Source organism: Pinus tabuliformis, chromosome 7 (genome assembly GCF_031772625.1).
Source record: "Pinus tabuliformis cultivar Carrire ecotype Pingquan chromosome 7, CPIR1, whole genome shotgun sequence".
Classification (NCBI taxonomy): Eukaryota; Viridiplantae; Streptophyta; class Pinopsida; order Pinales; family Pinaceae; genus Pinus; species Pinus tabuliformis.
The window spans coordinates 740,409,246-740,432,605 of NC_142293.1; positions in this window are offsets into that span (position 1 = coordinate 740,409,246).

The window sequence follows — 23,360 nt, forward strand, 5'->3', positions numbered from 1 at the left end:
TGGTAACTCCTGTTGCTCGGGTAGTTGAACTAGAGCTTCAAGTGCATAACTTAGAACAGCTCATAGCTAAAGCGCAAGAGGATAAAGAACAGAGTAGAGAAGAATTAACTACGGAGATCTAGAAAAAGAAAAGAGAAGTTAAATTCTAGAAGTACTGAGTTGCGCAATGTTTCAAGCAACTTAAAAAGGTGACAAAGAAACTAAAGAACATCAGAAAGAAGAAGTTTGAAACATTGTAGGCTGATGTCAGTATGCTAGAGCATGATTGAGCTAGAATGCTCAAATTTTTGAAGGTTTTTTTACAAAGGTAAAGAGTTGTGTGAGGACACACAATAGTTTAGGGATGGGAGGATGTTAGCCCCCTAATTTGCTCTCTTTTTTCCATTTTCTCCTTCCTAAATCATAACTATTTACCGTTGTTTTACCTCTCTTATACACCATTATCTTGCACCAGTCCAAGAACAATGACATATTTTGTATGCACTTTATTTTTCATATTTTAAAATTAACTTAACATTAATTAATCATTTATTACATGATTTCTTATTTTTAATCACTCTTTGTAACTTATCGATATCTCCAATGTTTAGTTGGTAGTTATAGTACTTACCGTGACCGCTGATCCTAGTGCAGGATCGGATCTTGCACTGTTGCCAACACAGCAAATCCTTGCAGCAGATCTAAACCTCCTTGATCACCGCCTCGTTTTGAGAAGCTTCAGCCACGACAGGAAGATCAAACCAAAGGCAGCCGAGATCGAATCGCCCCGTTTTGAGCAGCGTCAACCATGACAGCAAGATCGATCCAAAGGCAGCCGAGATCAAAATTGTGAAGAATGAAAGTTGGAGATTGGCTACAGTTAATTTTGTTAACTATCTAAGTTTAAAGGCCAAGAAGCTAAATTCTATGGTTGGTTATGTAATCGATTGAATGATATATTTTGGCTCTTGGCCAAAGATCTATATAATGTAGAATGTAAATAGGACTAGGGGAGTTTTTTTGGATAGAACAGAGACACAACCAGAGAGGCGGTAACAGGTTGTTGTATTTTGTTATCGCCCAAATCTGGGCTAGACGATGTATTCATGCATGTACTTGCCTTAGTGAATTAATAAAAGGGAGCTCCGCCTCATGTTTTATAAATCACATTTTTGTATTTGAGCTAATGAATTGATTGAAGTACTGAGCAGCGTTTTTATTTAAAAGGGAAACACACTGGTTGGCTAGGGCCCAGCCAACCCAGCACATTTACCCTATTTCCTGTTTCCTGTAATTTGTGTTTATATTGTCAAGTGCGTTTTAATTTCAATCACATGCATTCCTATTTGAGTGACAGCAGATCTGTTGTGTGAAGTAGCTAAATTTCCTTTCCTACACTTGATTTCAAATTGGTTTTCCCCGCCTGGTCCAAGCAAGAGAAATAAACTTGCACAAGTGCACGTTGGTGTGATATTTCCTTTTCTGTAGTTTTGTTTGGTTGGTTTTCCTCTCCGGGTCCAAGCAGGAGAAATGAACCTGCACCAGTGCACGTTGGTGTGATGCAGCAAGCCTTCTTAGTCTACTTCCCAGAATTTTATTTCTTTTATTAAATGCTTTATGATAGGATAAATGTATATGGATTGTTTCTTTATTTTTGTGCTCTGTCAAGATCAGAAACATTCATTTTTATGTGTGCAATTTGATTTAACAGTATAATAGCACTTGCAGTAACTAAGCACTCATTTTAAGAATTAAATGCTAAGTGCAGGAAGCTCTGATCCAGTGCAAGAACTAGTTTCTTGCCACATGATCTGAGTGCTTTGAACCTGGAAAAGTTCAAGCCCTTGTAGGAGGTAAAATTTCTTTAGTAAAGACACCATTTATACCTTCTGCATAAATCTATGTTCCTGCACTAGTGCAAGCAGACTGCGATAGTGCAAGAAGGAAATCTCTAAAGGAGCAGGTTTAAAGGGCCCATCTGATGATACTGCTAAGTGTCTCTGCTAAATAAAAACACACACTCAATAGTTAGCTAGAGTGATTGCCCCTTTATTTTTAATTCCATTTTGCAAATGCATTCTTCCTTGTTCCAGTATTAGATTCTTTTGATGGTTCAAGTTGCCTTTTTCTCTTTTTAGTTTGATTCTGTGACCTTTCCTTAAAGAAAGTAGGGATTTATATTAGAAATATTCATACCATATCTGGCATTCCCTGTGCTTCATCTCCAAGTTTACAGATCCCCTGGGTTGACAAATTAAGTGTTAAGGATTTTCTTAAGTGTAATTCCTGCACCCAACAGACCTATGGCTTAAAGGATTATTTCGATTTGTACAGTACTCAGGTCTGGATTTCTATGAATTAATTTTGGGGATTTGGATTGTTTGAGTATGTTGCTTCCATAACAACTGGACTAATAATCACACTATGACAATTTCTTCATTCATATAATATTTATCTACTGAACAATTTCAATATTTAAGTGATGAAATATTTACTATCTTACATACATTGTTATGGTTATTTAGTTTTCTTGCCTAAGCCAGGAATAATACTAGATAATATAAGATAGTTATAAATATATGCATTCATATTACCTCTCGATGTGAAATATAAAAACAAGTTCAGATTACTCTGTGTTTGTTTAAAAGATCAGAGGATTGCATTATTGTAGTTTTTGTCTTTTATATATCGCATTAAAAAGTTATTGATATTTTAAATTATAATTACATTTATAATTTAAAATTACTTACACAGTTTGCATTAGGAATATAGAGTAGAAATCACATGATTCATCCTGTATTATTTCGACTAGTTTCATCAGGTCTTGGTTTTCTCTCTTTCTGTATTATATTTCATGTATAATTTGTATACTATTCTTTGTATTTTATTAACTTAATACTAACTTTATTATTGTATCATATCTATTAGAAAATTGATAGCAACAATTATTAATCTTATTTTCCTTAACCTTGATAGTGCTTGTGAATCTTTAGTTATCTTCTTTATCCTTTTTAGTTAGATCTTTCATCAAACAATATCAAGGACAATAACAGTAACAAAAAGAGGACACATATATAGTCTCTTAGCTAGGGAAAAATCCCTCCAAGCATAAAACCCAGAAACTCTTCTCTTCTTAGAATCTACTTCAAATGAGATACAAATACCCAATCCCTATACCAAGTCCTTCTCCCAGTACCAATTCGAGCTTTTCTCAAGTCCTTCTTTGAAAGCATCAACTGGCTTCAATACTACAACTTTGACCTACCAGGGTCACCACTACAACTTGTCCTGCAACTTCGACCTTGCAATTTCGGCCTTGAAACTTCTTTGGAAAACCTAATCCATCCTCCTCTTTAGACCTTCCTAGATCAAGACACATCTCCGAAGATCAACGAGGTCAATATAGGGTTTTCTCCCTTCCAACTACAAGATTTTGCACTTCGTCCTACTGTAACTGAGACCTGCAATTTTTGTCACCTTCTACAGCACCAGAAACCCTATAATTTTGCACATGTGAGAGAGATAGAGCCCAAAACTGAGACATTTCATCTGTTTTTCTTCTCTTATACCTTTTCTCTCCTTCATCCAACTTCTCAACTATAGAACGAACTCTTTCTTGATAGATCGAACTTGTGAGTGAGTTTGTTCAAATGAAGTCAAAATGCTCCATTGTATAGCCTTCTGAAGTGGTCGAATTCCCTCCCTTAGGTCAACTTGTACTCTTGGAGATTCCAAGGCTTTCTAGAATAAAAAATAATTCTTTTTACAATTACAATGCACTTCATCACTTGAAGAGGAGAATGCACATGTGATGTCCAACATCACTCCCTCTCAAACGGAGAGGACATCCTATTCTCCTTTAATCTTAAGAATAGAACCTTGCTCCTATACAAGAAGACTCCTTCTCAAAATTAGAGGAGATATAGCCTTCCTTTATATTTGGGAAATCATCTTCACAAGCCTTAAAACTTGTCTCCATAAGAGTATTATCTATCAGTTCTTCATAGTTGTTTGGCTTCCTCTTTCCTCTGCTTCATCGAGCTTTATTTCTTTCAAGGTATCATGAAGCCACCTTCTCTCTTCAATCTTGTGACAGGTTCTAGGCCAATATTCTTGCTCATCAATTTCTTCTCCGACATGAAGGCATTACATTGAGCCTCTCCAAACTTCTTCTTGAAAGTGACCTTCCTTTGACCTCCAGGTTATCTTCTCACACAATTACCTTTCAAGCCAATATGGACACATCTTAACTTCATAGTTTCCAGGGACCAGATATCGAGCTTCACTTAATATATTTTATCCACACATTTGAACTTGCCTCAAATGCCATCATATATTCTTGCAACATCTTCCAGATAGAAAAATAATATGTTAACCAGATAACTAATAATAATGAAAATCAGACTTACCTCACCATGATGACTTTCTCATTCTATCAACATCCTTATGGTCCATCTCCAATCGAGTCTTCCTTCATGCATCAGAGTTCCCAAGGATCGAACTTGATTACTAAGCTGAAACTTTTCTTCCAGAGACTATACTAGATGTTAATCATTATTGTGTGTGTAAGTGTGTGTGTGTGTGTGCATTCCTTCATCCCTTTACCAGTATTAATTTCACATTACATGGAATGTCTACTAACCTTGTCATGATGTTTTTCCTAAAGACCTTCCAAAATGATGGTCTTTCCTGAATCATGATGATTCAACTAAGCAGGATGACAACTTCTAACATATTTTTAGATAATATAGGGATGAACATTATGCAAAAATGGTCTATCTATGCATCTATCTAGATGATGTCTTCAAAGAAAGCATGTAAGTTCTAGACATGTTATTATCATATGCTTCTTTCTATGATACCACACATAACATACTATCCTAAAAGAAATATTAGTCTTCATAAAAAACCTGATATTCCTTGAACCTTCTTTAATAGTAAATATCCTTCAATTATTATTTCTTTTCCTTCTTCTCGGGTTCTCCCACTACCTCGACTCCATGAGCTTCACTCCTTCCCTTTTGTTTGTTTGGATTGTCCCTCTTAAAGTGTCTAAATTCATTGCACCCAAAACATTTCACTTTGGACATGTCTTTCTTCTTGGACATACCAAAATTTCCCTTCTTTAGCTTCTTGACTCGGGCTAGAAAGGCTTGATATTTCTCATCTAATCCAATATCATCCTTGACCTTGATCCTTGATTCTTCCAATAAGAACTACGCCCACAACTCTTCAAAGGGAGTCAAATCCTTCTTGGAGCAAATGCCTGTTGCAAAGATGCTCCATTATGATGACAATGCATTCAACACATTGATGGTTACTTCTGAATTAGTAATAGGTTCCCCAAGTTCTTGCAGGTGATCTCTTAGTTGAGAGACTGTCATAAGAAAGGATGTAACATTATCATCCTTTGACTTCTTCATTCAAGGATCCAACATCCTCATCCTTTGAATTCTTTATTTAAGGATGCAACATCCTCATCCTTTGACTTCTTCATTCTATACAACTTGTTCCTCAACGAAATTTTTTGTCTTGTTGTACTTATCGAATACAAATTCACTAGCTTGTCATACATGGTCTTGTAAGTCTTAAGATTTGCAACAAATGGAACAAAATAATCCTTAATTAATTCAATTATGATCCTTTGAGCTCTTACTTCTCATTTCTTGTACTTTGTTAGTTCTTGTGTCTTATGCTTCTCAGGTTCAGTAATTTCTCCAATAACATATCCCATTACTTCTTGTTCTATGAGTATCAAGTCAATCATTTTCTTCCATGCTAGATAGTTTGAAGCCCAAACAAGATTATTTATCTCCTTGCAAAAAGAACCCATATGACTTGAAGATTCAGACATAGTGTAATAATATGTTACTTACTTGAGTCCAAGATTTCCCTTGATGATATCTTCAACCTTCTTGATGCCTCTAAGACCTTTGGAGAGTTCTTGATGATGTCCCTAAAATATGATCCCTAGGATTCCTCCACCAATAGCTTCCAATATTGATGCCTTGCAAATAGACTTTATTTTTACAAGATCAACACCCTCCTTATGAGATTGATGTATTCTTGATATTTTTCAATGTAGAAACCCTAGATTAGAAGGGTCTTCTACCAACGAACCTTTAACCAGATCCCCTCAACAGACAATTTTTCTTGTAGTATTCTTATTTCAAGCTTTGATAGCTTCCTATCTTTTAATCAGAAATTATTTCTAGTGTCCTTCCAATTGCCTTCCTTTCTCACCTTAGCTCTAATACCATGTTATAAAATCAATAGAGGTAACTATTAATATTATTTTCCTTAACCTTGATAGTGCTTATGAATCTTTAGTTATATTATTTATCTTTTTTAGTTAGATATTTCATCAAGCAATATCAAGAAAAATAACAATAACAAAAGGAGGACATATATATAGGCTCTTAGCCAAGGAAAAAGTCCTCCAAGGGGAAAACCTGGAAACTTTTCTCTTCTTATAATATACATCAAATGAGATACAAAGCCCCAATCCCTAGACCAAGGCCTTCTCCCAATACCAATTCGTCCCTTTCTCAATTCCTTCCTCGATTTAGCATCAGCCTACTTCAATACTACAACTTCAACCTTCCAGGTTCATTACTACAAATTTTTTGCAACTTTGACCCTACAATTTTGGCTTTGCAGCTTCTGTAGAAACCTTAATTCAGCCTCCTCTTAAGACCTTCCTAGAGAAAGATAGCTCTCCCAAGATCAATGAGGTCAATATAGGGTTTTATTCATTTCATCTATAATATTCTGCACTTCGTCCAACTGCAACTCAAACCTACAATTTCATCCTCCTTCTACAACACCATAAACCCTAGAAATTTGCATGTGTGAGAGAGATAGAGCCCAAAACCAAGATATTTCGTCCTTATATCTTGTCTTAGAACTTTGTTGTCCTTCTTCCAGCTTCCCAACTACAAATTGAACTCTTTCTTGATAGATTGAACTTGTGAGTGAGTGTGTCTCAAATGAAGTTGAACTACTTCTTTATATAGCCTTCTCAAGGGGTCGGATTCCCTCCTTTAGGCCGACTTGATGATCCCAGGGTCGACTTGTACTCTTGGAGATTCTAGGACATTTTAGACTAAAAAATAATTCTTTTTACAATTACAATTTTCCCTGAAAGGTCTTATAAACATGATGTTGACTCAATTGAATCATGACAATAAATCCTGAGACCTCACAAACCCTAGAAGCACGAAGGACATGCTTTTACCTAGAATACCATCAATAATGAGCATGAAACTCATGCTTGAATAATAATAACTTTCTTTCTTATTTATTTTTTGTTACATAGGATACATATTGAAATGAGTACAACAATTATGAAGACCAAAACTAGTTACATTTTCAACAATATCATATTAGTTAACTTGTAGATTAGGCATATTAACATCAAACATAGTTTTACGTTCATATATATATAGGATAGATTCAGGATTCCCCATTGTATTTTCTTCATAAGAGGAAGAGACTTGTAGGCTAAAAAATCCTTTAACACCATCAGGAATGGATATTCAAATGGCTTGGACTATCCAAAGAGCCTCAGTCCAAGCCACATCCCCTTTGTTGAAAAATAGTCCAAAATCTCGCGTCAACGTACCCTTATGTAGGAATGCTCTACGATATTGTCACTGACATCATCTAAATACTTTATTGATAGAATCTTGTGTACAATTTAAGAGGATTAAACATTTTATCAAAAGGATTTCTTAGATGGGACATGCCATAGGTGACATGGAATGGTATTACTGAGAAAGTGCATATATGTGAGAGATGAGTATGAATTAGGGAGGAAGAAAGTTACCTTGCAAATCTTCAAATATGTCATGTACAAGGAAGGAATGAGAAAGATATAGTTGGTCACTTCACAAGTTAGTAATGAGTAATGAAATAACATGTTTTCTTTTAGATTTCATTTTTAAATGTAATAAGGGGAATCATTCTAACGATGTATTTACATATGTATTTATTTTTGTTCTACTATGTAAAGGTATGAAACACCATCAATGAATTATTCAAAAAAAAACTCGACAATATGTTCAACATGTCCACATGACATGATGGCGAGATGAGCATTTTAGAATATGCATAGATACATTTCCCACTGGTACTATCTTATCAATGGTTCATTTTTCTAAAAAATACACCCTTCAACCACAAAATGAGATTCAAATTCAATATCATCATTCAAATCAATTCAACATAATGGTCCATATGACATATAGGCATGGGACATATAGTAACTTGAAAATAAATATAGTTATATTAAAGAAGTTCAGTTCTACATTAGTGACAATAGGTTCCATGACTTAGACTGCACGCAACACCGCTTTCAGTTGGTCTACAATAACTTGAAGAAGAATATGATACATATGGATAAACATACGGTTTGTTCCAATAGTTGAATCAGTTGGTTCAAAATGCACATGTTTTTCAATGGTTGTGTATATTGCACAAAAAAACACAAAATACTACAATTTTGGAACTATTTCAAGACTAGAAATGAAAAGTAAGAGCCTGATGGAGAAGGCACATGCGTCCAAGTTTCATTACATAGGAAATAAATAAATTTCAAAACTATTTTCCCCATTGAAGATTAAATATCCATTATTTAATGTTGTTCTTCAGTTATGGTGGAGGTAACATGAACACAAGAAGACCTTGATCAACTAGGAAAACACAAGTACATAGATTTTGTTTTTGAAGGTATTCAATGTAGATCTATCACACTCATATGAACAAAAACAAATCCAAGGCACTCATGGATTTCATTATGTTTGAACATCAAAAAATTATGTATTTGAAATATAGATGAGAAAACCCTCTTTATTCTGCACTCTATGTAGTAGTAGTGAATGGGACAATTTGAATCAATACACTGGGTTGACAGTTAGGATGATTTATCACTCCCCATTGGTCAATGTATAACTATGGAATATCCTCACTACATTATGAATAGATCTCAAATCTCATACAACTAAGTTCAATTAATATTTTATAATTTTTACTAACTAGCATGAATGTAGTTTTCTTTGTTTATTTAATGGACTCGGATATTGACACTCCATTTTTTGAAAGGAAAATAAATGTAGTTGTTGTCCCAAAAGGTAATGAATGGGGAACTGACTATTTTTGGTATATTTCTTAGAGGGAAAGAAAACACTGAATGTCTTATTGACAATCTTTAAAGGCATTTATTTTTTTCTTAGGTCGATAATTGTCAAAGGAGAATATCCAACATTGAGAAAGATAACATGAATTAAAAAAGGGTATGTATATAAATATTATAGACTATATCATTTTGTAAACCATTATAAAATCACAGTTGTTGGTACAAGCATCCAACTACTATACTTGCCAAGAAAGAACTCATCAAAGGTATGGTATTTCCTTCCTAATTTTGAGTATGAGAAGTTAATGGAAACCAATAGTGTTAGAAGTGATCTAAATGGTTTTCTTAAATAACCACAAATAAGTAGTTAGGTATGTGGTATGTTTGTTATTTTAGGTGTGGTATGTTTTATTTTATTTTATTGACTACTTACTTTTATCTTAAGGCTATACTTCCAAATTGGGAATCATTTGTCCATCATGAGAATCTTTTTTCTTTCTTTCTTCTCCATCCCTGACTCATCGGGTTGTTATGCAACCAGCTCACAAAAAAGAAGAAAATATAGATCAACGACTTGAAAAATAGCCTCTTCGAGGGGGAAACCTCCTTTACATCACATAACTGAAAAATTATTGGATGATTCAAATGAAAAAACCTCCTTTCTATATATAGGAGTCTAAGGGGTCACAATTATCAAAGCTTACATAACAATAATAATGTAAGGGCACAACAATAAAAATAGTGGGATTTTATGAAGCACAATAATAACAACATGGGAACTACATGGGCACAACTATAATAATAAGGGGTTACACTAGTATTATAGGGACCTAACATGCCCCTGTCCTTTAAAAAAGTGTTTTCCTCAATGCTTGAATAGTTATGGATTCTTCTGTATAAAATTATCATCCTTCCATGTGGAATCTTCAGCGGGTAAGTTCTTCCACTTGATGAAATACTTTCGAAATTAATCGATTTCGTAGTTGTCGAGTTCTTGTTTCTATGACTGCTTCAGGTTCCAATATGATTTTTCCTTCGTCAAGTTCAGGCAATATTGTTTGAACTAGGATCTTGTCACCTATAACCTTCTTTAAGCATAAAACATGGAAAATTGGGTGCACTTGGGAAGATGCAAGAAGCTCCAATTTGTAAGCCATAGTACCAAGCTTTTGCAACACCTTGTAAGGACAATAGTACTTTGGTGATAATTTATTACCCTTCTTAGTTTGCTTGAGGGACATTTGTTTCTATGGTTGTAGCCATAAAAATACCCAGTCGCATACATCAAAAATTCTTTCGATGCGATGATGATCTATCTGTTTATGTGCCAAAGTGAGGTTATCCTTTAAGAGTTGGGTAACTTGTTGTTGATGCTTGATGTGATATTCCACTACTTGAACCCTAGAATTTTATCTTAAAGATGATGTGATGGATGGTGGACGATATCCATAAAGTGCCATAAATGGGGTCATTTTTGCTACAGTATGGAAGGAAGTGTTATACCACCATTCAGGCAGAGGTAACCACTTGACCCATTATGTTTGTTTGTCATATACAAAGAAACGAAGATATCTTCCAAACATGTGTTCAATATCTCATTTTTCCCATTAGATTGAGGATGATAAGATGAGCTATGAGCTAATTGAGTACTCAGACAAGAAAATAATTCCGTCCAAAAATTTCTAGTGAAAATGGGATCTATGTCACTTACAATAATCTTTAGGTTTCCATGTAGCTTTTGGATTGTTTCCATAAATGTAGTAGCAACTGTATTGGCTTGAAATTGATGAGATAATGCACAAAAGTGTGCATACTTGGTAATTCTATCAGCTACCACCATGATGACACTTTTTCCTTTGGACTTGGGTAAACCTGTGATAAAATCCATTGAAACCTCCTCCCAACGTTGACTTAGAATGGATAAAGGTTGTAACAAACCCCGGGTCTTAATTTTTTCAACTTTATTTTGTTGGAAAACCAAACATTCCACCACAAAATTTTGAATATCAGATTTAAGGCCATCCCAAAAAAATTCCTTATTGACCCTATGGTAAGTTTCTAAAAATCCTGAGTACCCTCCTAAGGGAGAGGTGTGCAATTCCAAAATAATCTTTTGTTTGAGTTAGGAATTCTTACAAAGATATAAGTGATATTTGTACCATAATGAATTAATTTTCCAGCTAAATGTATCAGATGCATTGGGATCTTGCTGAAACTTTTGAATGAGTGTCCACATTTCTTCGTCATTCTTCCATTCATACCTTGCTTTAGTTATCCAATCTCTCTGGATAATAGAAATGACACAAAGAAATGCTTCCACATCCTCATCCTTTCTTTAGAGTGCATATGTAACAACATTTTGCTTCCCTTTTTTGTAGATGATTTCAAAGTCATAACACAACATGTTTGTGACCCATTTTTTCTACCCTTCTGAAGATAATTTATTGTTCCAAAAAGTATTTAAGAATATCATGATCGGTTTTTACTTTGAAGTGTCTTCCCATTAGGTAAGGTCAACATTTCTTTAGTTCATGTAGTATTGCCAACATGTCCTTCTCATAGATAGGTTTGCATAAATACTTCAATGGGTCTTCCTTCTTGCATTAAAATAGCACCAATTCCATTTCCTAAGGCATCATATTCCACAATAAACGTTTTTGTGAAGTTTGGCATAGCTAAGACTGGTGCTTGGCACATTTCCTCTTTAAGATGTTCAAAGGCCTTAGTTGCTATTGGAGTCCAAGAAAATGCATCGTTCTTCAATAATGATGTTAGAGGTATTGCTTTTCTCCCATAATTATTAACAAAATTGCAATAATACCCTGTCAACTCGAGAAATCTTTGAAGATGATTTATGTTCTATGGATTTTCCATTCCTTAATGGCTTTAATTTTATTAGGTTCTATCTTAACGCCCTCATGAGATACAATATGACCCAAATATTCCACCTCATGTACTCCAAAGAAATATTTGGAGGAGTTTGCATATAATTGTTTCTCCTCCAATAGTTTGAGCACCCTGTCAACATGTTGAATATGATCCTTCTGAGACTTGTTGTAGATTAGTATATCATTAAAAAAATACTAACACAAATTTTCTAAGGAAGGGTTTGAAAATGGAATTCATCAAACCTTGAAATGTGTAAGGTGCATTAGTAAGGCCAAAAGGCATGACCAAAAATTCATAATGACCCTCATGAGTTATGAATGTTGTTTTCAAAATGTCTTTAGTATTCATTCTAATTTGATGATATCCTGAACAAAGATTCATCTTGGTGAAGTAAATTGGTCCATGTAATTCATCCAACAACTCATCAATGATAGGAATGGGAAAGTTATATTTAATAGTGATCTTGTTGAGCTCCCTATAATCCGAACACATAGCCATGATCCATCCTTCTTGTGCACCAATACTACTAGAGAAGAGAAAGAACTTTGACTAGGTTGAATTATACCGACCTCTAGCATTTCTGTAACCATATGTTCAATTTCACTCTTTTGGGCATAAGGATATCTGTAAGGCCTGATGTTTGGAGGAAAACTTCCTGGAATTAAATGAAAAGCATAAGCATGTTCACAAATTGGTGGGAGGCCTTTGGGAGTCTCAAACACCTTGGAATGATTGTCTAAGACTTTTTGAAGATCTGGAGAAATAGATGATTTTTATGTTTGAACTTCGAATGAGAATAATTGTGCAATCAGGCTCCATTTTTCTTTCTTCGGAATATTTATCATACCATTAGATTTGATTATATTTCATAGTTTCCCTGCGGTACCCCTTAATTCAACTTCCTTTCTTTCCCAAAAAAATTCAAGAAAAATTCTTGAAAATTGAAATCTGTTGTCCCCAAAGATTGTAACCAATGGATTCCTAGTACAACATCAGCACCAACCATTGGAATAGAAAGCATTGAACTATTCAATACATTTTCCCCCATGTTTAGCTTGATATTATGACACTTTCCAAAGAAATTTATAGTTCCTCCATTTGTAGCCATCACTTGACACTCTGGTGTTGGATATAGGAAGCAATTCAATTCCTTGGATATCTTGCAATGAATAAAATTATGGGTACTACCCAAATCAATCAACACTATTACCTTTTTATTCTTGATATATCCTTCTATCTTAGAGTTTGAGTAGTGGTAATTCTTGCTAATTCATTACAAGATATGGTTAGATTCATTTTTTCTTTCTATGGGTTTGGTTCCTAGTGTATATCCTCCTCTTTTGATGTTTCTTGTTCCTTTTCTTCCTCCTCTTCACAATCTATGTAGAATAATTTCTTCTCAACACGCTTATGACCTTTAGTGTATTTACTATCACAACTGTAACAAAGTCATTTTTCTCTTTTTTCCTCCAATTGTTGTGGTGTCAACCTTGTACGTTGTGGAATACTAGGAGCAACAACACTTCCATCTTTATAGTTGTGAGTGTGTTACACAATATTTTTTCACACCTCCTGCACTTCCTTGTGACATACCCTGAAGTACCTGAAACATTATCATTGTATAGTATACCCATCAATGTATACAGCTCATATCCCTCCTTTAACTTTTCTTGGAAAATATTTGGAGCTTTCCTTGAAGAAATGGCTCATGAAACCCTAAAATGAGAATCATCGCTCTTATGAAACTCAAAACCGCAATGATTGCATGTTTCACCTTGTTAAGCCAGAAATGGCATTGCTCTGTTCTCTCTCATAGTCATGATGGTCTTAAAAATGAAGTTTTCCCAAAGAGGATGAGAAATTTCATGATCTAGAAGCTTCCAGAGCAGTGAGCTTGAGGTAGTTTTGCATAGATGAGGTCGAATCCTCCTAATTTGACCTCTTGGTCTCATCCCTATGAGCTACCTCCTTAATATGTGGACCTAATCCTATCTTTGGAGGAGGTCTAACTCCCTCTCCCAGCCTATAGATTTCCCCTCTACCATTCCCAAATGGTTGATCAATGTCCATTTGCACCCCTATGTTGAGCTTGTGCTTAGAGGTTATTCATTAGACTTGGAGAAGGAGTGTTGGAGATTTTCTTGGCTTGGACTTGGATTACCACTCAAGGACAAGCTTTCAACTTCAAGGCGATGGTTGTAAGCTTCCCCTTTATTCTTTAAATAATAATACAACTGTTGGTTCATCTTCCCAAAATATATATGTTCATGTATGTATTAGTTCGACATTCCTTGATCGACTAAATAGGTTATTATTGGATTTGCTATTGGTTTTGGCATGCTTTGTTGTCTCTTGGTCATTTGTGCAGGTACATAAGCGTTGAAAGAAGCAGGAACAAGGTTGTGACACAAGCGATTCGAGGATCTCAACAAAGGAAATCGGATTAGCATCAGAGCAAGGTAGGCCTTCTCTCTTGTTCTAGTTTTCAATCATAATCTAGGAAGATGTCTAGTTGATTGTCCCTTCAGTTGATAGGCACACTCATTGGGCTAGAGGGATCATCTCTATCTACAAAGAGGATTAACCTTGTCAACAAAATGGCAACTCCGCTGGGGAGCCTATGACCCTTTCCTTCCCTCCCTTCACCTTGTCTTTGGACGAGTTTGGTAAACCATTGATTTTTAGACTTCATTGTTTGTTTGTAGTCAGTGTCATTGTTTGGTAGATGCCTGAAGACTGTTAACTGGAGCCGTTTTTGACAATTTTGGATTTCTTTGTCCTTTTCCTTGACCATCGCGAATTTGAGTCTAACAGTCGCAATGATATCACAGGTTTTTTAGTTATAGTAGCGATGATCACTACTTTACTACTGACAGGTGTGATGATTGCATAAAATTAAAAAATTTAGGGTTTTCTCTCTAATTTTCAGTTCTAGTTGTCTTCTCCCTGTCGTTTACCAATGTGTGTTTCATTAACTCTCTCTTTGTCTGGTTGCAATTGTCTTTTAACTAGGTTTGATTGTCCTTGAAGTTTGATATCCTTATAGGGTTCTAGGTCTTCTAGGTCAACCTTCATACACTCGTTGGTTTTCCCATCAGAGATCAGAGATTGATTGCATGTGTTAAAGAGTCTTTGTGTGTTCATACATGCTTTTCCGATCGGTTTTTGGTTCTATTTCCTTAAGTTGTTTTCATTAATGGATATAGTGAAAGTTACTTAAGCTTCATTTGATGAATGATAGATTACAATTTGATCATCTCATTGGAATCAAAAGAAATTGTTTGCTTTGAATTTTTTTATGTTTCGAATTCAAAGTGAAAGTGCCATTGTTTTCCTAGTTTTCGGAACATTTTGTGTTGCATTCAAATCATTGATGTGAAATAGATTTTCATACTTCTTGGTTTTCTTGCATTCTCTTTCCCTTTTCACTAGATTACATTAGTTGCATTTTGAAAAAGAGAAAAAACATCATTATGTCTTAAAGAAATTTTTCTTTAAGATTTGTTTTGGCATTGCATTTGATTATCATATGAAAGATTAGATTTTATATTTTTCATTTAGCTTTTGAAGAGTGTTATGGATGCATTTTTGCATTTGGTTTGATGCATGCTTTGAGTGATTTTCTTCCCTACATAGATAGATTTCATCGAATTGAAAAAATTCATCTCATGATCTAGTTTACATTTTAGGAAGAAGAAACATCGTTAAGGTCTTGAAATTGAGACATAATTACAAGATTAACTTTAAAAATCTGTCAATTAACTTAAGGAGCATTTGAAACATTAACGATCATATCTAGTGGTCTAGGTTAGAGACGTGTTCTAGCGTCTTTAAAACTTAGTAGTTTCCATTTGCTTCAGCATTAGATAGAGCTAGCACGGACTTGTGCTCCTCGTACCATCTTGTATATAAAGGGAGACCCCCCTAGGTTGTAATCCTTTATCCATAGGAAGTTGAGTCTATCGCCCTATACATGTGATACATCGAACACATCATTCGGGGAGATTTCCTGCACGTACATCAAGTCCTTGATCAATTTATTGGCTAAGGTGTATATTACAGTTCATGGTTACTTGGTACTCCTTTTAGCTAGATTCACCTGAGCAATCATTTGATATTTTCTCACTCTTTAAATTTGAAGAGATCATCAATCAACTTGTCCTTTCAAGCTCGCAAAACTATTGAAAGTGACTAGACTCACCTTTTCATCCTTTTCTCAAATCTTAAAATATGAAAAGGCAATGTTTTTGTTTCTAAAATTTAACTGTCCATGGTAAACATGTCAATCCCAAGCAGTTGCTTCTTAGACTAAATTAAGTATTTCCCTGTTAATTTCAAGATTGTTAAAGCCTTAATAAAATTGTTTCCTTTCCCATTTTTCTATTGAGGGGAAGCCATCGTGGCTAAACCATTAAGTCTATCTCATAGTTACCCTTCGTTGTCTTACTGAAGGGTCCTCCCAAGGAGTTCATCCGTAACTTCCTTAGTCGCTTGAGGATCAAGGTGTTGAAACTGGAATTTTTTTGAGTATCCAACCATTGTCTTCTCGTCCGCCTCCATTAGATTCCTGGTCACCACAAGAATCTGACCTGGATTCCTTTGATAATCCTATTCGGACACCGAGAGTCCGCAGACTCCAGACAATCTGCCAACGCTAGTTTTCTATCCACCGAACCCTTTGTTCGATCTTGTTGTGATATCTCCATAGCATCTATGTAGTCCGTATGATCAGCCTGGTATTCCTTTGGATTTATCTCCTCGTACATCTCTGGTTCCTCATTGCCAATTGTTTCCATCTATGGAGTCAGAAGGTGAAGTCCCAGTCTCCTCTTTAGGTCATTTGGAAGTCTCCGCAACACATACTCCTCACATAGATGATGAGCAAGAATATGAGTTCCCTCTAGAAGGCTTTCCTTATACTAGAAGAGTCTTGTCTCTCTCTTATCCTGAGCTTAGTGTGACCATATTTCCGCATGGTTATACCTCTTTAACTCAGTTGGTTTTTGGCACTCCTAGTGCCTCGTCATTATATTAGAACCCCATATGGTATTCCCGAGCTATGCCTACATCAGGTCTGTTCATTCAGAACATGACCTCTCGACCGATTGTGCAAACTACAGTCACTTTAGTTTCGGTTCAACCTACAATTCTGTGTCAACCTATTTCGTCATTTCGATCGACTCTTATGGTTCAACCAATTGTCTCAGGTCAGGTCTCGGTAAGTTCTTCTATCCCTCCAGCGAGTGGACAGACTGTGTCAGTGCCTGGGGGGAAAGATCCAAATATCCCCATTATGTCTAGTGAAACCAGTGTGAGTGGATTACAAACTCACATAGTTGGAATGAATTAACCCTTTTACGATGTTATTCCTAACCCTACTAGTCCATTCAGGTCAGGTAATGTCCAATACCAGCAGCCATATATGGCTCAGGTTCCATTCCAACTAGCTTATGTCCCATATGGTTCACAAGCTATGGTAAATCTGCCTTACATTCCTCAAGCTGGGCCTTATGTTCAACCTGGCCAACCCACCGTACCTGGTGGATATGGCCAGATCCAATTCGAGAATTATTAATACCCTCAGGGTATCGCCCCAGGAACTATCTAGCTACCCTTGTAGCAACAAGGACAAACTTTGCAAAAGCAAGGGAAACCTTCGCAGCAGCGAGGGCAATCTTTGTAGCAGTAAGGGCAAGCTTTGCAACAGCAAGGACAACTGCTAAGACTACAAGGGAAACTTTCACAACAGTTGCAGAAACCTTTGTAGCCGCAAACACAGTTTGTTCAACAGTCCTCCCAACCTTTGTCCTCGTAAGGCAAACCTTTGTAGCTGCAGGGCCAACCTTTACAGCAGCAAAGCAATCCTTTGCAGCAACGAGGTCAGCCTTGGCAATAGCAAGCCTTATATGCATATCAGCAAGGTCAAGGTTAACCCCTGTAGTAGCAGGTTCAAAATCCTTACATCTAGGGTCAACAGGTTCAGCAGCCTTATAACCTGTATGACGTGTACAATTCTCATCAGTGGCCTATGGCAGGTCAGTATCAAACCTATGCAGGACCGAATCCTCCTTACTGGAAAGGTAAACCTCAGTGGGGACAAAACCAGATTCCATATGGACAAAATCCTCCACTGTGGGGGAAAAATCCTTACCAACAAGGATGGACTTCGTAGTTTGGGTCTCCTCAAAGGCCTTATATGCCGTTTAATATGCAATTGCCTTTCTTGGCTACATTGGAACTACTCGATGTTTCGAGGCTCACAAATGATGCCATTCTTCATTCATCGTACTGGCCTCTAGTTCCAACAAAGATTTCGAGCGATTTCCCCAAATTCGAGGGAAAAGCGAAGGAGGATCCACAAGCCCACATGATGACATATCACCTCTGGTGCTCCTCCAATTTGTATGTCAATGATTCTATCCATCTTCGACTCTTTCAAAGAACCCTCATAGGTGATGCCGCTAAGTGGTACATCGAATTGCCTCGAGGTACCTACAGTGACTTCAACTCTCTCGCTATGGCTTTCCTCACTCATTTCCAGCTGTCGGTTCACTGTGAAATCGATACCCATTTGCTTACATCACTTAGGCAAGAAACCGCGACCCACATCTCTGATCATATCCATGAATGGAGACGTCAACGTCGCCTCATCAAGTTTGAGATTGTTGATGAGTTGTTGATAGAATGATTCACAAAATCATTCGTCGGCAAAATTGCTAAGGACATAGCCATGGGTGGATGTGTTACAAAAGAAGCAATCACTCATGCCTAGTATTTAGACCTAGTCTATTCGCAAGCTGGTGCATTGTATGAGATGTTACCTGATGCTCCGAGACCATCATCAGATCTAACAGCATCAAAGTCTCTAGATACACCACCTATTGATGGTGTGATTGGTTTCATGTCTCAAATTCCCGTGAAATCTTCTTCGAAGTAGAAATCAGTCTCGAACACTAGTCCTAATAATCCCTCTAAGAATTCATCCAGTCCTAGTAAAACCTCTTAGGTTTATGCTGTCCAATCTACTGTAGTAGATAAATCCTATAAAGGTAAAAAGAAAGTCAAAGGTAAGGCCAAAGTTGATGCCCCAAAATAGGACCCTCCTAAATCTTTTGCTGATGATGCTTCTCGAATAAAGCCGAAGTATTCTTGCTTCATCTGTGAGGAGGACCATTACACTAAGGATTTTCCTTGACAATATGAAGTTATTCGCTTGGTGAAAGGGACTCTGACTGTCTTAAAAGAACCCTTTCCATCACAATAGACCCAATTGGTAGACCAGCCTCAGTCTTCTGCTTCCTTTGGTTCCCAAGTGTTCACGATGCAAGGTTCATCACCTATCTCGATCGCTACTTGAACCAAGGACTATCAAGCTACGTCTAAGAAGACAATGGATAAAGAATTCGTTGATACCCCTTCTACTTCTAATCCGTCCTCTTCCGGTCCGCTCCATATCGAGCACCCTAATAGTGAGTTCGTCATCCGACCACCTCCTAAAGGTGTTCTTCAGAAGTCATCTTTCAATCTGAATGCTAGAGTTGCCAAACATTATAATATTGTTGAGGATTTAGCTCAAGAACCTTTGGTGATGTTTGCCTTGGAGGTTCTTCAATCCTGTCCAATGTAGCGGAGGTCATTGTTGTCTTCTATAGGCGCTATCGATCCTTCTAATTTGAGTCTAATTACTTTCGATCTAGAGAATCATGTACCTCATCTTCCTCATCAGATTGCATTTCTAATCTAGGTCCTTATCAAAGGAAAGACGATTCATCAAACGGTTATTGATGAAGGTGCCTCAACTTGCATCATGTTAGTTTTGGTTGGAAAGCCATTGACTCTCCTCCTCTTAACCAATCACCGAACACCTTGGAATCCTTTGATGTTCACGACCATATGGTATTCTCATGAACTTACTGATTACATTAGAAGGCAAGACTATTGAATTAGAAGTAGAAGTTGCAGATGCCAATCTCAACTACAACCTTCTTCTCGGGCGAAGTTGGACTCATGCCATGTTTTGTGTGATTCCTTCTTTGTTTTGCATACTTTGTTTTCCTCATAAGGAAAAATAGTCACGGTTGATGAACTGCCTTTCTTTTCTTCTTTCATCGATCGGTAATGTTCCTTATGTGGGAAATACTAAGATTCCTTACGAGAGCATGGGAGCAGGTCTCTTCAAAGACTCTGCTTTAATGGGTACTTTTTCTCTCCCACCTCCAAATATTCATTCAGTCAACATGATCTCAGACTCTACGGATCCTTAGATTATCCCTACCGATGATCAAATTGACTCTTATGTTATGCCTTTAAGTCCATTGGAGATAAATTACCAAGAAATTGTTTTAACTTTGATGGCCACTTCAGAAAGTCATATTGTCTTCAATATGAACCTGAACACTTATGTGCCATCTCCTGGTCTTGGTTCTTGGGATTCTCCGGATCCCTTGAATGATACATTCCCCACTGACGAGAGTATCATGGAGGTTATGTCTCTAGAAGAAGTTCTGTGGAATGGTCTACATCATCGTTCTTCCTTTCTCCCTTGCCTCGCTAGTATGCCTTCCTATCTTGAAGCTTCTATTTCTCATTCTCCTACACCTCCACTTCAGAGGGTACATGAAGTCTTGTCGGAGGGTAATATGGGAAACATCATTGGTACGATGCCTCTTGACATTTCCATTAAACTGGGAATTGTCGAGAACATCCATATTGGGGCTACATATTCTCTAGATGAGATCAGGATTTATGCTCAGCTTTTTAAATAATTCTTAGACGTATTTGCTTGGTCATACGAAGATATGCCTAGTACCGATCCAGCCATAGTGGTGCATGAGATTTCGACTTATCCTGGTGCTAAGCCTATTCGGCAACGACTTCGACCCGTGCACCCTCGAAAGGCTGTTGAGATCAAAGCAGAAGTAGACAAGATTTTGAAAGCAGGTTTCATTTATGTTATTCCATTGACAGATTGGGTATCCAATATCGTCCCCGTTGCCAAAAATTAGGGTATGATACATGTTTGTGTTGATTACCACGATATCAATTGCGCATGTCCTAAGGACAATTATCCTACTCCCTTTATCGACCAGATCATCGACGAATGTGCAGGGAGTGAGATTTTTTCTTTCATGGACAGTTTTTATGGCTATAACCAGATTAATATTTCACTGACTGATCAGCATAAATAGCCTTTATCTGTCCCTGGGGTACTTTTGTTTACAAAAATATTCCTTTCGGTCTGAAGAATGATGACGCTACTTTTCAATGAGTAGTGTCCTATGCATTCCATGACATTTGACACATTGTTCAGCCCGTACCTTGATGACTTGCCTGCTCATTCGGCTAAATGTCGTGACCATCCAGATCACTTAGAGCTATCTTTTTACGATGTTGGCATTATAATATTTGTCTCAATCCACACAATTGTGTGTTTTGCATTGAGTCTGGCTGGCTCTTAGGTTTTGTGGTGACTTGTGAAGGAATCAGGATTGATCCTTTTAAAATTGAGACCATAATTAATCAACCTCCTCCTTCATCACTGCTGCTATTACAGAGTTTGCAGGGAAAATCTAATTTTCTCTGTTGATTTGTCCCGAATTATGTCAAAATTTCCAAAGGATATACTCACCTACTTAAGAAGGGGATCCCTTTTATTTGGGATGGAGTTGCCCAAGAATCCTTCGATGCTTTAAAGAAAGCCCTGATTAGTGCTCCTTTGTTGCATCCCCCCGATTACTGTCGCGATTATTTCCCATATTTGGTTGCAATAGATAACACCATTGCTATGGTTTTAGTTCAGGATGACGATGACGGCAACAATCACGTGGTTTATTATCTAAGCCAGAATCTTCTTGATACTGGGTTTCGCGATGCTCATGTCGACAAAATTTCTTTGGCGATGGTTCATGTCGTCCAAAGGTTTTGGCACTATATCCTTTTACGGAAAACCACCGTGATTTCTGATTGTAACCCCATGACGTATATACTGAATCGTCAATTGTTGGGGAGCAAGTAATCCAAATGGATCATCATCCTGCAGGAGTTTGATTTGGAATTTACTACTGCCAAATCAAATAAATCACTCGTCTTTTCTAAGTTAATATGTTCTCTTTCGTCTGCAAGCACCTTAACCGATTTCCCTAAGTAGATACCCGATGAAACTCTGTTTCTTATCAGCACTCTTGACCCCTGGTATGGAGAAATTATTGTCTATCTCCAAACCCAGACTTTCTAATTTGAGTTGTCCCGATCCGACTGATGCCACATCCGGCATCAGTCCCAACCCTATCGGATCATCGAGATACATTGTATCGGGTCGGTGTGGGCTCTGTCCTTCGTAGATGTCTCACCCTTGAAGAGTTGAGCGGTTCTTATATTATTACCACTCTGGTGCCTGTCGTGGTCATATATCTGGATATGCCATTGCTCAAAAGATCCTTCGGGCTGATTATTTTTGGCCTTCTATCTTTAAAGATTGCATTCTAGCTATCCAAAAATTCCATTAATGCCATATTTTCAACCGCAAGTAGCGCGCCCCACCCACACCCCTACACCCAGTAATTACCATTGGCCCATTTTCCAAATGGGGCATTGATTTCATGACTCTACGGATCCTTGGATTATCCCTACCAATGATCAAATTGACTCTTTTGGTGATGTTATGCCTTTAAGTCCATTGGAGATAAATTACCAAGAAATTGTTTTAACTTCGATGGCCGCTTCAGAAATTCATATTATCTTCAATATGAACCTGAACACTTACATTCCATCTCCTTGGCTTGGTTCTTGGGGTTCTCTGGATTCCTTGAACGAGACATTCCCCTTTGACGAGAGTATCGTGGAGGTTATGTCTCTGGAAGAAGTTCCATGGAACGGTCTACATCATCGTTCTTCCTTTCTCCCTTGCCTCGATGGGATGCCTTCCTATCTTGAAGTGTTTTTTTCTCATTCTGCTACGCCTCAAATCATTCTCGTTATCGTCGACTACTTTATGAAATGGGCCGAGGCGATGCCTACATACAATTTTGATGGTATTACTATCACACGGTTCCTTTTTAACCACATTATAGCACGTTTTTGTGTCCCTCAAGCTATCGTGACTGACCACGGATCACATTTTCGTCAGCACATGATGGCAGAGCTAACTGCTTAGTTGGGCCTTCGACATGATAGCTCAACTCCATATTATCCACAGGCCAATGGCCAAGTTGAAGCAGTCAATAGGGTTTTGATTAATATGCTCTAGTGTACCGTTGGGAAGCACAAAAAAGACTAGCATTTAATGCTATTCTCAGCTCTTTGGGCTTACCAAAATTCTGCTAAGACGACCACCGGATTTACTCTGTTCCAGCTGGTA